Raw genomic sequence first — 4,368 nt, 5'->3', positions numbered from 1 at the left:
TTGAAACAACTATTTTACCCATAATCATCCCGATGGGATTTCACATGTCCAAAATGTAACCTTAATACTCCTTTAACTCATTCATACCTAAGCCGAATTTACGGGGTGTTACAGCTTACTTGCAAGAGGGGCTGGCAAGTATTCTTATCTGGACATTGGCAGGACGCTTAGTGGCTCTTGACAATTACTCTATTGCCAATCCCGGTGAATGGTGGGCTTACGGCTAAGGATGGTATATGAATATAGCTAAATGCGTGTCTTTTCTGTAGAAGCTGCAGTTTCATATTTACCCACTAACTACTTACGTGTCCTCTTGTTAGAATCATGCCCCTCCACTTTCCCTAAAGCCCACAATATTATTTTTCCAGTTTTGTTTCTATTTTCCTCTCATGGTAATTTGGCTTTCTTCTCCAGCGATAGAGAAGATCATTTTCTGCTTCCTCCCACTTATAGATTAGATCTTTCACTTATCAAGTAGCTGGTATTTATCTCTCCGTCCCTCTGTGCTTTTGCCTTTTGCAATTGAATTTGTCGTTGTTTTTATTTCTAAAACCTGAATTTTCACTGATTTCATATCAAGTAAATTCAGTTTCTTTTATGCACAATTGGTTGATTTGGTTAAGTTGTGTCGATTTTCTCAATTTTGTTAATGGGTTATATTTAATGGGTTTATGAAAAATGTTAATGGGTTAACATCAAGATTTTAAAATTTACATTATGCAGACTTACTGGGAGGTAAAAGTATTAAAAAAAGGGAAAATTCACAGAGTAGTGCAAATATTAGCATGTGCATCCAGATTTGGTTCCTTAAATACGTGATGTTGATATGGAACGGTGCTTTCTGATGTTAAAAATTATTCATGTAAGTTGTGATATCTTATAGTGTGCTCTCAAGATGTATGAGAGCACATTTTAATTCACTATTAGTTGTAATTGTTCTGACTATTTGACAACAAATACATGTCTCATATGTATCCTCATTTACATTATATGCATTTAGACATGTCATAATTAGTAAGATGCTTGTAGATGATAATTTTATTTTTAATGATAGATTCGAATTGAGAAAGAAAAAGCAGGGAAAGGGGAAAATTATAGAACAAATATCAAACATTCTCATGGAACGAGTTTTATAAGTTATGTATTTTGGCATAATAGGTTAATCGGCTAGAAATAGTTGCAATATATTCATGGATTTGTCAAGCATATATTTCCTAATTGATGCTATTTTATTTTATCAACAACAACAACAACAAACCGTGTATAATCCTACAAGTGAGGTCTGGATAGGGTAGTGTGTATACAGATTATACCCCTAACTTGATAAGATAGAGATGTTGTTTCCCTCGTTTATTATATGAAAAGAAGGGGAAAAAACTAATCGATGCAGAATCTTTTACTAGGTTCAATCAAAGAGAATTTGAGTGGTTTATCTTAGAGGTATTAAATTCATTCCTCTTACTAAAATTATTAGAGGTTCCATTTATTTTCAGCCTTTACTTCCATCTTTACCTGCTAATTATTATTTTCTGCTTGATTATTTCACTTTCTATTTGATGACATCTCATTTGCAGAAAAACTTCTTCTGTTTGTCATTATGCATTTTGAGATAAAGGAGAGCGTCCTCCCCTTTCATGTGTAGCTGATATTGTAATTAATTTGTGAGGCGCGTCCATTATTTGAAGAATGTGCAGTTGATGAGCTAATAGATCCCCGGCTAGAAAACTGCTACTCCGAACATGAAATATACTGCATGTATGCTGCATCTTTGTGCATACGACGGGATCCGCACGCCAGACCTCGCATGTCTCAGGTAATGGTACAAGTCTGTTTTCATTTTTCACGAACATGAATGCATGTGGTGGCAGATATAGCATGCAACCAACACGTTTAACTTAACAAGCATTTTTGACACAAAACATATATATAGATGTGGAAAATCACTAAAATTTCAAAAAAATAAAATAATTCTGAAATCATAATTTCATATATGAATTTCAGTATTAGTATAAATATTCAGGAAGGTTGTACGGCATATTATCCTATCTGACAGGGAACTTGGCTGCTGCAGAATCCTCTCTTCAAATATTGCTGTAGGCAAAGACATTGGCTAAATCAAGTGATCTTTGTCCACACCAAACATTTTGCACAGAAATATCGGCTGTAACAATATTATTATTAGTAGAACTCCTACTCGCAGAAAAATAGGGAAGAGAAGCAATGAAAACTATTACTTCCAGTAGTAATGCGGTGTTAGGAAAGGAAAATCAAGAATACATCCCAAATAGCAAAATGATTGCCTGAAACCATAATCGAGCTTACATCAGCTGAAATCCTGTGGTTTTAAAAATATAATAGGAGTTGCTTGCTCAAATTATTTATTTTAAAATCGACAAGTTTAAGTGTTTTAGAAAAGCATTCTGCAATTTCACATTTTAGCAGAGATGTGTCTATTTTGACACATAGTAAACAACATACTACATTGTGATATCAGGAGTAAATCAGAGGGCCTCCCAAATTCTAGGTGCCAGCAAAGACCAATGACTTCATGTATTATTTTATAAAGTAGCAGAAGTAGTGCTCTTTACCAATAAGAAATATGAGCACATATTATCACGACATTTTTCCTATAGTCTGATGAGAATGACTGACTTTATCGAGCTTTAAGGATTTAATTTGGCCTTATTGGATGCAATGTCGAATGAGTTGAACTTAATTTCAATTCTAATTTTTCTAACTTTAAAGGCCAAACTATGCCTATTACAAAGTAGAATATAGGTTGTAATAGATTATATATCCAAATGAATCGTGACCTAGCTTAATGGCTTCTCAAAAAAGTAAAAATATTTCATTAGTCTCGGCATCTTCCTCATTAAGTTCATCACAAGAACCCTTACAGCCAAAAGTTGATAACTGTCTTTATTTCAAAATAAAATTATTGGTGAAAGGAAACGAAAGCATTCTAGTAATGAAAATATAGCATGAACAAAAGGAGATTTGCCAATTGAGAAATTTGAGCTAAAATAATCTTAAACTAAATCACACAAGCATAGTCAGGTATATTAGAAGTTCTATTTCAGAAAATCTCATGTTGCCTGCCGATCTTGAAAGCCAACTGGAGTTTGATCCTCAGTTGTATCCCGAGACGTCTACCTCTATTTTTCTTCAGCATTTAGACTCCCTGTTCGAATTTGAGCAAGGCTAGAAAAAGGAGTTTAACATAATCCATCTTTTGATTACTTTCTCAAGTTCTTAAACTAAGAAGTCGAGGTACAATTTTGAATTATCTTGTGTCTTCCCGCTACACCAATTAATAAAAGGAAAAGGTATGTGCTAACATACCTGTGCTTCCATTCTCGCATATCCATAGTTAAGAACATCTCGAGGAACCATGATCTCCACGGTAGTGTTGGTTGAATGAACAGTGTTAATAAACAAAAACTTAGATGTATAGCAAATGTGTGATAATAGCTTTTCCAGTCTCTTAGTGGGTATATATAAAAAATATTAACGATTTTCATCTTACGGGTAAGTTATCATATATTGTAACACTTTTAAGCAATACAACAACCTCTCTTGATTATTACTTTCTTATCATACCTACTTCTCTTAAGCCTTTATATACCTCTTTCTCTAGTGTTTCTAAGTCCTATGTAATTGGAATGCTATTTTTTGATATCTTTTTTTTGTCGTTGTTTACTGAAAAATCGTTATTTAGATTATTAGTGAACAATTGATGTGGAAGTAAGGATTATTGGTAGAATTGCTTTTAAATTTCTGTTTTTACCTGGGGGTTTTATATTTTTATTGTGTCTACTGGTTTATGCTTTTCTATATACTCATTTCAGCCATAATATCACGGTGTTCAGAATTCCATATTATAATACTACAAAGTTTCTCTCTGGAATACCAAGTCACGATTCAGGCGTTGTTACAAAACTTTCTCTCTAGAATGAAGTTTCTTCTCAGATGATGAGGAAATCGAAGGCTTGAGGGGGAGGATCGAACATGCAAGGATCAAACTTGAGCAACGTGAATGTAACAAGAGGAATTCCACAATCAACAGACGCAAAGAGAACTCGTAGCATCAATGTATTGCAAGGGATACGACCACTAGATTTGAGTCAATCAATTGTGGATAGTGAAGTAACTGGAAATCGAACAACAATTAACAGGAATGGAGGTAAAAAGCAGGATGAGGAGCGTAAATCATGGGCAGAAAAGGTGGAGGCTGAAGAGAAACTGATGGAGAAAAAGGAAGCAAGAGAAATGAGCCCTAAGTCATGGAGCAAAGTTGTTGCAAGCCCCATAACTGAAGGACTGGACTTAACACCACAAAGTTAGGACAATTCGAATGTGAAGATAACT

General features: G+C 34.3%; 1 long non-coding RNA gene across 1 annotated transcript; it reads left to right on the top strand.

Annotated features, from left to right (window-relative positions):
- The first annotated feature begins 254 nt into the window (after window positions 1–254).
- LOC109218980 lies at window positions 255–2,340 on the top strand. Its single transcript, XR_002066855.1, has 3 exons — window positions 255–481; window positions 1,575–1,813; window positions 2,072–2,340. It is a non-coding gene; the product is annotated as an uncharacterized LOC109218980 (long non-coding RNA).
- The last annotated feature ends 2,028 nt before the right edge of the window (window positions 2,341–4,368 follow it).

Source organism: Nicotiana attenuata, unplaced genomic scaffold (genome assembly GCF_001879085.1).
Source record: "Nicotiana attenuata strain UT unplaced genomic scaffold, NIATTr2, whole genome shotgun sequence".
Taxonomy (NCBI): Eukaryota; Viridiplantae; Streptophyta; class Magnoliopsida; order Solanales; family Solanaceae; genus Nicotiana; species Nicotiana attenuata.
This window is presented reverse-complemented; position numbering and strand designations above follow the sequence as displayed.